Source organism: Camelus bactrianus, chromosome 5, assembly GCF_048773025.1.
Source record: "Camelus bactrianus isolate YW-2024 breed Bactrian camel chromosome 5, ASM4877302v1, whole genome shotgun sequence".
NCBI lineage: Eukaryota > Metazoa > Chordata > Mammalia > Artiodactyla > Camelidae > Camelus > Camelus bactrianus.
Window position 1 is genome coordinate 35,286,268 of NC_133543.1, and position 12,876 is coordinate 35,299,143.

General features: G+C 34.2%; 1 protein-coding gene across 10 annotated transcripts in view; it reads left to right on the plus strand.

The window, feature by feature from the left end:
- MBD5 (methyl-CpG binding domain protein 5) overlaps nucleotides 1–12,876 on the plus strand; it is a 330,231-nt gene that overhangs the window by 156,455 nt on the left and 160,900 nt on the right. For all 10 annotated transcript variants that reach the window (XM_074363612.1, XM_074363613.1, XM_074363611.1 and 7 more), the window contains one exon: nucleotides 4,716–4,863. The gene's annotated coding sequence lies outside the window, so the exon portion shown is untranslated. The remainder of the gene's footprint in view (nucleotides 1–4,715; nucleotides 4,864–12,876) is intronic.

Genomic DNA, 12,876 nt, shown 5'->3' on the forward strand with positions numbered 1-12,876 from the left:
AGCTTTATTTAAGGGCAGTGAAATTTGAATTTCTTATAATTTCCAAGTGTCATGATTTTTTTTCTTTTGATGCTTTGTGAACCATTTAAAATGTAAATACCATTTTTGGCTGGAGGGACATTACAAAAACAGGTGGTAAACTGGTTTGTTTTGCCGGCTGAAGTTTGCCAAAGCCTACTCTAGATGGTTAAATCTACTGGTTGGGAAAATGTGCTGTGGTAGTAAATTCTTAAACTTGTCCAATACCAATTCTATCATGCCATCTCAAAGTGATTTGAGCTTACATCTGATGACAAAAGATGTTCAATTTCTTACCAACAGCTTCTGTGTGACCCCAGTAATGTTGCTTCTTTGTCCCACTTAACAAGTAGCTTACAGAAGTAAATAAAAGGAAATTTCAGCACTGCCTGCTGTGAAACTAATTGTCTTTTGTTAAGATGATGTAGTGTCGTATAATGGAAAGGAAAACTGGGAAAATTGGAAACCAGGCTGTAGCTGGATCTACCACTACTCAAAGTAGTCATGTTTCTCAAACCTCTAAGGCTCCATTTTCTTTCCTGCTCATCTGGAAGAAGTATGAAAAGTTTACATTTAGGAGTATATATGAAATCACTGGTAGAGTAAAAAATGTAATACAAACATTGCCATTGGGGTGGTAGTAGCACTTTACTGTTTACTCTTATTTATGATTTCTTGCAGGGTTCCCTGTATATGCTGATATATTCCTCTTGAAGATTAAGTATAGATTAAGGATTGCACATAAACTTTCCTCAGACATTCTGCCTTCATACTCTCTCTTATAAGCTACTCTTCTCTCCTTACTGTATAGATCTAAGATGTACATTTTAAATTATATTCCACATATTCTTTCTTATTCCTTTATGAGGGCAGAGACTGTTTCTCATCCCTGCTGTATCTCCAGTACCCAAAACAATATCTAGAATATATGTGTTTCTCATAAATAGTTTGAGTGAATCAGTGATACAAATAATCCCGAATGTTTGCTTACCATTCATTATCAAAAGAAATATAGAAAGCTCCTTATAAACAAAAATTTTTAACGATATAAAATACGTAGGATTAAAAAGGAAATCTACTTTATGCAACTTTACTAAAGTGTAGTTCTCTACATAGAGAAGAAAAACAGAATTTGGGAAGCTTATTTAAAAACGTCATTTGCCTAAGAAGATACTAGAGTATCTCGTGAAATTGACAGGTGGGAAGAAAAGGAACCAGGGGAACTCTGGGGCCTTTAGCTTTCTCTAGAGTAAAGCCACTGATGGGGGCTCCCACTTGAGGGTCCAAATTTCAAGCTATTTTATAAGTTCTTTTTTTCGAATTTCAAGCTTTTTTTTTTTTTTCCAGAAGCAAAAGAAATCTTTATTCGTTAATCAAAGAGTCAACAGGTGAGAGATTACATGCTAGAGCATAACGCTTCTCCCAGACCTGGGGCAGGGCAGCTTTATCGGGCTTGGGTCAGGCGGGAAGGGGCGGGCCCAGCTGAGCTGCTCAGGTTCCAGAATGCGGTGCTGGGCGCAGCCTCTCTGCACACGCCCGTCACCGCCATCTTGGGTTGAGGTGCGCGCGCAGCCTTCTGCACTCTGCCAGTGAGCCCTGCCATTTCACACCAGGACCTCTCATTTGAAGTGCCAGGTTGGAGGCCTGTGTACGCAGCACCCTGTGAGCAAGTGAAAATGATTCCTCCTGTGTGGAGGGAGGGCCACAAGCCTCGTGAGCCCTCTCCCTGGTGTTTGATTTTTGTTCACTGACTCGCTCCAGCCGGGTGATGAGTAAACAGGGCTGGGTTCCTGGTGCGGGTTCATTGCAGTCAGCTTAGACACCTAAGAGTACAAAGCGCCCAAGTCTGTTTGGATCACAGATGCTTATCTGAATTCTTCAGCCAAAGTCAGAGAGTAGAATTGTACAGTAGAGCTGTCAGCACTGAGGACCACTGTTTGGTATCAAGGTGAGCTGGGAAGCTACCTCAAGAGATACATAGTCTTACTAATCTGATTCCAGAAGAGTATATATATTTTATATTTATTAGTGTCTCAAGATGAAACATTACACTCAAAGGCACAAGACTGCTTTGTCCACTGACAATTAGACTATATTTACAATTCTGAATTTTCATATATGCCAGATCACCTGCTGCCATATTTATAAATGGCTTAATATGAGACAGCCAGTTTAATGTAATGGCAGTATAGCATAGAGGCTAAGCATGTAGGGCTTTGAGCCAGACTTGTATGGCTTCATATCCCAGCTCTGCCTCTTTATTAGCTGTGAAAGTTTGGACAAGTTAATCTCTGACTGTCATCTTTGCTGTCTATAAAAAGGAATTTTATCAGTGAGCTTTTGCTGCAGCACAGACCACCACAAAAATCTCATTGGCATACCACAATAACCTTTTAATTATTGCTCAGAAGTCTGCAGGTAAGCAGGAGTAGGTGTCATCCAGACTGGGCTCAGCTGGACGTGGTTCCACGTGTAGGGTGGGTCTGCGTCTGTGCCACGTGTCTCTCATCTTCCTTGGACCTACAGCTATCTGAAGCATTTGTTCCTCAGAGTAAAAGTCAAGACAGCAAGGAATACTATATGTGAAGAGCTTAAAATAATGCCTGGCACACAGTAAATGCTCAGTAGATGTTTATTACTAGGCATACTGTTATGCAGAAACAAAAGTTCAGTATTGTGTATCTGTGGCGTAAAGTAGATATTTGGCAAATGTGTCACTTCATTGGAATTAAACAGGCTTTAATTAAAAACTAGTCTCTAATTTTTTAACTGGAGATTAGATGAACAAGACTATACATCTTTCGGACTGGCTAGCTGACTTCGGGGAGAGTCAGAGTGGTTACTGCCTCAATTATTTAACTGTTAGTAAAATCATAGAACTATTAAAGATTGAGTTCTGCCCTCTGATTTTACAGGTAGTGAATTGGGCCGAGAATGGTGAGATTACTAAATCAAAGAGAAAGTGGTAGATGGATGGAAGGAAGATGGATGGATAAATGATAAATAAGTGGTTAAGTAGAAAATGGGAATGCAGGGAAGCACTTGGATCTCTAGAATTCCATTTGAGAACCCTTCCCACTATGTTACATAGCCCAGGTGTTGTTTCTTGTAGTTTTATCTAAATGCTGTTTATCATGTTTTTTCTTTCAGTGAACTATAAAAGAGGAAAAAATTTTAAGAAGCTTTTAAAATAATTTTTAACTATTCCTTCAATTGAGAAGAATTCTATTATTATATGATAGGATTTACTTACAATATAACAAACAAATGAACAAAAAACTAATCCTTACAGAAGCCTTCACTTATCCACTTAACTAATATTTATTTAGTACTTATTATTTATTAGGCACTGGGCATACAGCAGGAAAACAAACTGGTCTTGAGAACATAGATAGGAGAGACAGGCAGTAAACAAATATGTAGTGTATTCTACAATCCCTGATCTGCAGTTCCAAAATTTAGAAACTGAAAGTTTCTGCAAGTAATATAATGGTAAAACCTGACCTAATCTTAACTTATTTAGTAGTAAAAGTGATATGAGCTATTTTAAAAATACCACATAGAATGAATATATGTTTGGCTATAGAGATATTAACTTATTTTATTTCAGAGTGCTGTCCCAGACCTCTCAGATTGCGGGGAAGGGTGCCTATTACATAATTACTGTACATTTACCATATTACCTTTAAAAACTCAAGTAATAGTTAATTCCAAAACACCTCTGCCCCCCACCAGGGATTGTGTTAGGCTGTATAGTACCTAGAAATTATAAATATAAATGGAAATTAAGCACATATGGATATAGAAAATCAGGAACATTAGGGAGAGGGGTGAGTGCTGGAAGGTAGGAAGTTTGTTTAGGAAGGCGCCCAGTCATCTACGGGAAGATAAGACCTTTGGATTTTATCATACATGTTAATGGGATCTCTTTGAAGGGTTTTGACCAAGAGAGTGTCTAAAATCCAATTTTCTTTTCAAAAATATTACTTTGTTGCTCTTTGGATAATAAAAATATCACTCTTTGGCTATGTGGGTAATAGATTGTTACAGTAGGAAGGATTGGGAGAAATAAATTATCATAACTGGATGAAATTCATAAATTTAGCAGTGACTGGTCATTTTTAATAAAATAATATCTTAGTTATACTTTAAAAAATAAATATACTTTAATAAAATATCAAAGCACTGAGCAAATGCTGTGCTTTGAATTAATCTAAGTATTATTTAACCATAAACACCACATTGTTTCTTTCTAGTCTTTTTCTCTAAGCAATAGGGCTGAGAGATTAGCTTGGTCATGATAATGCTATTCCCAAACTCCCTCCTTCCTCCAAAGAGTCTTCTCTTCTACCTGCTGGGAGACAACTAGAGGAAGGAGCCCTAAACTTGGACTAATAAGAACTAGTTCCTTATGCTGGCTCTGTCACCATTTGGTTATAACACTGGTTGAGTTGTTTAACCTGTATGGATTTTAGCTTCCTATGGTACAAAATATGGGGATTGAATCATCTGATTGGTATAGTTCTTTCTTACCTGGAGTCGTAAATTTACCAAGTCCTGTGTGTGAGACTAACATTCTGTGATTCTCAGTGAGACCAAGAATCTCAAAATGTCCTTGAATACAAATCTAAAGAAATATAGAATAACTAGCTATCTGTTCAAAATTGGTAAATTTACCCTTATTTCCTTTTTAACAGGACCAAGGGAATAAATACCGAAAGTCAAGAGCACAGAATCTTTTCCTTCATCAATCCACAGAACCCTGACACTTTTCTAATTCCATCAAACATAGAGGAATGACCACCTTGGCAGATGGCCACAGAGGATGTCAACAATTTTTTGGAGGCAAGCAATGAAATATTTGTGCTATGAGTTTTCTATTATTAAGTATGTGGAAACAAGTAGAATTATCATATGTTTTAATGAAAAAATAAAAAGCATTCTTTAACACAGCAATTTATACAGGCATTACTATTTCTCCTCTTTTTCTTTCTTCTGAGCACTGTTGCATGTCAGAAATTACATTAAGCTACTTTTGCTCTTATCTGGAGTACTACATAGTATAGAATCCCTAAATACAAAATAAAAATTGAAATAACAGAAATTAAATACCCATGTTTGAAAACAGGGTTCTTTGCATCTATCTTGGACATGTATGTCATATAACTACAAATACTGAATAGTTTTGGAAGTTAGAATTATTGTCTGTCTATTTTAAAATTGTCCATACCATACATGAATTTTTTTTGTTTAATTCCTAAACTTTTTCCTCGCTTATTTTAAACAACTATTCTTAAGTGCTGTAAAATCTTGGAATATGATGACATCCCTTTACATGTCTAACAGCTTTATATTTTATGAGAATTCTACATCACAAGATCCCTCTGAAATTTTAGTTACTTTCACAGAAGCTGTTAGTACTCCTGGAAAAATAGTTGGCCAAGGATTGTGGGCAACAGTGCCATCTTCAAAACTGAAATTAATTACATTACCCTTTAAAGAGAGTTTGCTTGGAAGGAAGTTGTCTACATTATAAAGAAAAATAATAATAAATATAAGGAATCTGCCTTCTCCACTTTCATGAAAAGTGAAGGTTTAAGTAGATGAATATAAAATGAAATACAAGCAAACTCATAAAAACTTAAGTAGAATGCACTAAAATTGAATTTTTCAAAGCATTTTACATGAACAAAGAAACTCTAGATATGTTCAGAATTTTTAATTTAGTGTTAATTCAACTCATAAGCCTAAGGTCATTCAGCAAATGAGTCTGCTTTTTAAGTTGTACATAAAGGGACACTTTCTAAGTAAAGGAGGCTATAAATGTTTAAAAAGCCCAGTGTAGAGCTTCTGAGTTTTCTTTCAGTAACTAGAGTCAAAATTAATTCTTGCTTTTCTGTTGGGGAAAATTTCATCTAATTATACTCAAATTATTCTGCAACTTTTTGGACAGCAAATCCTGATCACTAAAGAAAAGAAAAAGCAGCTGTGTTGCCCTTTCCTCATAGTTAGAAGAATAGCATTGTTATGCAGTCACTAGGCTTTATAGAACAGTAAGTGGCTTTCCACTGGCTGCCTCCTGGCAGAGACACACCTAAACCTTTCTGAACTGCTGATAATGTATGCCTTCTGTTTTTAAGGATCTCCAAAGAAATATATTTCATTGCTTCCTTCAGTAAACCAACATAGTGTAATGGATTGTAGGAGCAGGGATTTCTTTCTTAACCCTTTTATCACGTCACTGTTTCTAAAACTTCTTTTCTCAGAATTACACTTTAATCGTAATTTAAATCTTTGCTTGATATAATCCACTTAACTATTTAAGGAAACAGTTAAAATTTATCATTGCTAAATTAATGGAAATAGTTCCCATAAACATTGCTTCTCCATAAGAAACCTATTGTCAAATTTCTCTCTCCAATATTTCCTTTTTTAACTCACCCACATGTCATCTCTTATCTGATCTTAAGTTGAATAACCTTGACCATAGCAACATATCCTTTGTCAGGGATGGCTGTAATTTATATTTCTTCCGCATTATATTAAGAACCAGCCCTTTGTCCTCTTTGAATTGCATTCTGTTTATGACTATGTCATTAGTAAGCCATAGATATTTATAATTCTAATCAAAAGTGCTGAATATTTCATTTATTTCCCATATTTTAAGCTTGATTAGCAAATTATGATTTTAAAATTTTTAAGTAGTTAGAAAGGCGATTAGCTGATATGACTTATAAGCTTGCTATACAAGAACACAAATTCATAGAACAGGTTAAGACTGATTAACCACAGCTGTGCCGCACCCCCCAGCTGTGTGACCTTGAGCAAATCTCTTTGACCTCCGATTTGTACGTCTTTAAAATTTGGTACTAATAATATAATCATAAGGATTAAATGGGATGGATAATATAAGTAAAAAGCTTAACTACTTGGCACTTGCAGAACACATAATTCAATAAATAGGTGATGCAGTTATTCTACTTTTTGAAAAATGCATGAAAACAAGTCTCCTCATAGTAGTCAGCTCAACTCTTGCAAAGGCGGTAATGAATTTGTTCTTTATACTCATGTCAAATTTCTTTTACATCATGTTTGTTGTATTGCTACTAAATTTTGTTCACATTGAAGTTTCGCAATGAGCAGTTTAAAGTTTATATGTTTAAACATGTAATAGTGCAGTTTATCCAGAAACCACTGTTAAAAAACATAGTTGTTAAAAATATGTTGTTAACCTTTTAGTCTCATGAAAACTATTTATATAACAAATTTTGCAAAAAAAATTTTATTCGGGTATTCATAGACTCACTGCCTGTTCTAGAATTTTAACTTTATATCAACCACTATGATTTGGAGAAATATCCCATGTACAAGGCAGAATAATTTGAAGAATTTTCTTTGGATTAAATATCTTTTGTGTATACATTGATCATATGTTTATTTAGTCTGAGAAATTGATTTGATATTTCACTAGAAAAATAAAAGGAAACAGGAGGTGTGAGTCTCTGTTTTAGTTTCCTAGGTCTACTGTAACATATTACCACAAATTAGGTGGTTTAAATTAACAAAAATTTATTCTCTCACAGTTCTTGAGACTAAAAGTCCAAAATCAAGTTGTCTACAGGACCATCCTCTTTTAAAGGCATTTGGGAGAATCTGCTATATGCCTTTTTCTTAGCTTCTGGTGTTGGCAATGTTCTTGGCATGCACTGGTTTATAGTCTTATAACTCCACTCTCTGCCTCGCTCATCACATGCTTTTCTCCTGTGTGTCTATGTCTCTTCTCCTCTTATAAGGATAAGGACAGAGTCATGTCAGATTAGGGCCCATTGTAATTCAGCATGACTTCATCTCAACTTGATTACCACTGCGAAGAGCCTATTTCCAAATAAGGTCACATTCATTGGTGTTGAGGATTAAGATTTGAACATATCTTTTTGGGGGAATACAATTCAACTAATAACACTGTTAAATATATGTATATATATTTTTTTAACTGAAAATAAAGTTAGGGAAGAAAAATTGATTTTTAGAAACAGAATTTTTTTCTCCTAGGAAAGAGGCTTTTCCACTTGTGTAACTGCATGTTTTACTTATAATGATTTCGCAGCATCGTTACTTGAACACAATTTCTAATTTCCCCATCTATTCTACAGGTCTGTTTTTTTAAATTATGGAACAATAGTTATTGTTTTATTGGTTTACTTGAGATCAGAGTTTAAGTAATAGTGTTACAGTTTTATGATCAAAGGAATGTGTCTGTATTACATGTATCAACAAATGAAATGTCCTAAAGACTTTAGAGATGGTATAGCATTTGCATTTATAATTGTACTGATAGTTGTACTTTGTAAACAAACTGACTCAGTCTTTCCTTTGCTATACTTGATTCAGGATCAGGATCACTTTTTATTTTCATGAGTAAGAAATTTGATTTAAATTAAGGAAAATTGATGACCTTTCAAAATGAACATAGCCACTATATATTTTTAACATTAATTCAACTGCTTATTCTAGTGAAGTCTTTCTGACATACTTGGTATGTGGTATACAATCATCAGTATCTTTTTATCATAGCTTTTTTGTGGCCATATCCCATATATTTAGACAACTGTCACAGGTTTTTCATGTAATAAAACTTATACAGGGAATACACTCTTATTTCACCACTTCAGTAAAAGGATTTTATATGTATTTTCTTCTCTTGGAGCTTCTGAAAGAGAACGGAGGTAAAGCATTATAAAATCCTATTGTTGGGTCCTTATGTTTTTCCATTCTTGCTTGAAGCACATAAAATTTCCAAAACATACTTCTCTTGCAGGTATAACCTGCTTCAATTTATTCTTTGCACATAATAGGCACTCAATAAATGTTTATGAAGTTAGTGAAGAAAATTGTAATTAGCCCCTTTGCTTGTAGACAGCATTCAGAAGGAGTGTTATTGGAAGGGAAGTTAATTCTGAAGCAAACTCAGTTATACACCTTTCTTGCTGAATATTTTCCTTGAATGTGGTATAAAAGGTAAACAGAGGTAGAAACTAGAGAATTTGCAATGCTGAAAGCTGGAGATATGTTCTGTATTTCCCAGAACTCAAGCCTAAACGACTTAAGGCTTTGGTTTATATTTTTATCTCATTTTCCGAAAGAAAGTTGAAACTGGGAAAAAAACAAAATGCATGGTTAAATGAACAGCTGAGTATGTATTTAAGGAGTGGGATCGGATTTTCTAAACTGCATCGAATTAGTAGAGTGGTAATTCTCTACCCTGACTATGCTTCAGCATAACCTGGGCGCTTTTTAAAAACATGTTTTGGTCCTATCTCTACTGGTTAATCTTGATTCTACCAATTACTAGCTGCATGACTTTGAACATTATTTAGTTCACAGAATCAGATTCTCTGTAAGTGGACATGATATAAGAATACTAGACTTTTGGATGAGAATATACCTCACAAAAATTGGGAATAAAAATATTTACTTTGAGATGTACTAATATGATTAGGAAAACTTACAAACTAATTAGGAACTGAAAAATAAAGGATTTGAGGAGATAAATAAGCAAATGAAACAGTAAAGACTTTATAGTATGAAGAGCATCAGTAATAGTGAAATAAACACCCTGTATCTCTGGTAAAAATACCTGGTTAAAATGTAAGAAAATTGTACTTTTGCCCTCAAATGTCTATATTCCAAGGCTCAGGGTACATCTGAAACTGGAATGGATTGATTTCTTAGGTGGAGGATTTAACATCAATGGAGAATTCCAAGGGAGATTGAATAACCCTTTGCTAGGAGTGTGACGGTAGTAGTTATGGTGACGATTAGAGATGGGATAGGGGTGACTTATGGAATTCTTACAGAATGGAAAACTGCTAAGGTCCTTTCCAACTCTAATATGTCATATTTGTGGAGAAAAGGGAACCCCCTTGTACACTGTTGGTGGGAATATAAATTGGTTCAGCCGCGATGGAAAACAGTATGCAGGTTTCCTTTGCTGTGCAAAAGCTTTTAAGTTTAATTAGGTCCCATTTGTTTTTGTTCTTATCTGATTACTGTGGCTAGAACTTTCCATACTGTGTTAAATAGCAGTGGCAAGAGTGCATCCTTGTCTTGTTGCTGAATTTAGAGGAAAGGCTTTCAGGTTTTCATCATTAAGTATGATCTTAGCTGTGGGTTTGTCATAAATGGCCTTTATTATGTTGAGATACGTTCCCTTTGTACTCACTTTGATGAGAGTTTTTATCATGAATGGATGTTGAATTTTGTCAAATGCTTTTTCTGTGTCTATTGAGACGACCATGTGATTTTTATTCGTCCTTTTATTAATGTGGTTTATCACATTGATTGATTTGTAAATACTGAGCCATCCTTGTGTCCCTGGAATAAATCCTACTTGATCATGGTGTATAGTCCTTTTTATATATTGTTTGATTCAGTTTGCTAGTATTTTGTTTACATCTATATTCATCAAAGATATTGGCCTGTTACCCTCTTTTTTGTAGTGTCTTTATCTAGTTTTGGTATCAGGAGAATGGTGCCTTCGTAGAATGAATTTGGGAGTGTTCTCTCTTCTTCAGTCTTTTAGAATTGTTTAAGAAGGATAGTTGTTAGCTCTTCATTATATTTTGGTAAAATTCCCTTTGAAGCTGTCTAGTCCTGAACTTTTGTTTGCTGGGAATTTTCTTTTGTTTTTTTTTTTTTTTTAATTACAAATTCAATGTAACACGTGATCCGTCTGTTCAAATTGTCTGTTTCTTCTTGATTCAGTCTTGGCAGGTTGTATGTTTCTAGAAATTTGTCCATTTCCTCTAGGTGGTTCAATTTGTTGAAGAAAAAGTGTCATCTTGATTCAGGATCTTTGGGGAGAAACTTCTTAAACTGTATACAATATGCAATATACTGTATCTCGAATTGCTCTTCTAAAGGGTAAGACTCAGATCTTTACATTAATTACCGTCATTGTTCCTTGTCTGCATGCTTCTTTACTGAGCATGCAACTGATAAACTTGCTTTTGATGCAGTTATTGCTTGTTAATAGCTAGAATCTTGCCGGGGAGAGGGCAGTTTCCTGGAAGAAAAACTGCTGAGGATAGGGAAGAAGCATCCATAAAAGAGAAGTCTGAGCGTGATGGGTCTTGAAAGACAGGACTTGATTGATTCTGGATCCCCAGAGGGAATGAAGGGAAAGGAATTCCTAGACGAAACTCTATAGTTCTATAGACTATAAAGAACCAAAATAAAAACAGTAATAATTGTTTTCTCTTTTCTGCTATATCTATCAAAAGCAATTTAAGAATTAAAAAGAAAGTTCATAAGTAAAATTTTGCTACCTTCATTTAGTAAATTTCTCTTGTCTAGAATTTTACTGCTTTTTGTTTTACTAAATTACTCCCTTATTTTGAAATGTTTTTAACTCCATAATATAATTCAACATGTAATAATTGTCAGAGAGTGAGGAGAGGGACCACAGAAATGAATACATTGGTTCAAACAGTCAGCTAGTTACTTACTGGTGGAGTTCTACAGAAGTGATTTATTTGTGTCAGATTTTGCTTTTGATTTATAAAAGCAATGCATAACTAAGAGTTTTTAAAATGAGGAACAAAATAATACAGACAAATGTAAACTAAAAAATACAACTTGAAACCACCCTGTTTCTACTTCCCACTAGTAACATCTGTTAACTTTTTTAATGTAACATTTTAGAAATCTATCCTTATTCAAGTGCATGTATGCACATATATGTGATGTGCACATATGCATACACACTTGTACATGTGTATACTTTTATATGCCTTCTCTTTTTTTTACATTAACACAGGAGATCCACTGTTCTTTGCTAGTGGCCTTTCTGCTATTTGCCTTCATGTTATTGATTTCTAAGAGCTCTTTGTATACTAATAAAATGTGCCTTTTTTCATGCATTTCAAATGTTTAATTTAATTTGAGGTTTAGTTTTACCCTTCAACTCAATTTATGGTAGTGTCTTTTTCCCATACTGAAATTTTTGATTTTGGTTTTGTCAAATTATCATTCTTTTCTGTTGTGACTTATGAAAATTATGTCCAAGATTTTAAAATATATAACACCATTCTTTCTTCCCTACACTTATGAGTTAATTTTTGTTAAGGTACTTTGTTTTATTCTACAAGTTTTAGGTTCACAACAAAATTGAGAGGAAAGCACAGAGATTTCCCATAGACACCTTGCCCCCAAACAACATGGCCTCCCCCATTATCAATATCCTGAACCCAGTGGTACATTTGTTACAATTGATACATGTACATTGACACATCCTTATCACCTAGAGTCTACAATTCACATTAGGGTTCACTATTGATGTTGTATATTTTATAGGTTTAGACAAATATGTAGTGGCAGGTATCTACCATCATGGTATCATACATAGTATTTCACTGCCTTAAAAATTTTCTGTATTCTACCTATTCATCCACTGCCCCCAATTTTTTTAACAAAAAATTTTTATGTTTAAATCTTTAAGTTATGTGAAATTTTTATCATGTCCCAGCAGCTCTTATTGAATAATGTTGTCTTAAAATGTCACCTTTATCATATATTAAAATCTTACATATATTATAGTGTATTTCAGGACTCTCATACATTTTCTATTTGTTTGTTTCTTTTCTAGAATTAAACTCTTTAATTACTGTATCTTTACAATGTTTTTAATATCTGGAAGGACTAGTTCCCTCTTTACCTCTCTTTTTTTCCAAGTATTCCTAGTTAATGACATGCTTTTACCATATGAACTTTGATATCATCTTTCAAGCTCTCAAAATTTTAAAATCCTATTGATATTTTAACTGGAATGATATTAAAATAATTTATTAATTTAAGCAG